The sequence below is a fragment of the Dermacentor variabilis genome, chromosome 8 (assembly GCF_050947875.1).
Source record: "Dermacentor variabilis isolate Ectoservices chromosome 8, ASM5094787v1, whole genome shotgun sequence".
NCBI classification, from domain to species: Eukaryota; Metazoa; Arthropoda; class Arachnida; order Ixodida; family Ixodidae; genus Dermacentor; species Dermacentor variabilis.
In genome coordinates this window covers 72,594,213-72,594,515 of record NC_134575.1, presented here as the reverse complement: position 1 = coordinate 72,594,515, position 303 = coordinate 72,594,213, and positions in this window count along the sequence as shown.

Genomic DNA, 303 nt, shown 5'->3' with positions numbered 1-303 from the left:
CACTGCCACTGGGGGCTCTTGGAACACATCTCTAAATAAAACATGGCAGAGAATACGTTTACCAATGAAATATAGCAATGACGTGATACCCCAGCTAGTTCATACCTTACACAATCTAACAAGAAAGCCAGTAAGGGAGCACCATCGGTTGCAGGAATACACCTCCGCCATAGCGTGGCTCGCACAAGAAAGCCTGTCCTACTGTCATTACCACACAGCTGAGATCACCCTACCCTTTGTTATAACGTTTTCGTGTTTGAAAGTGACATAGCAATAAAAAACAAGCGAAATACCAAATTTTGG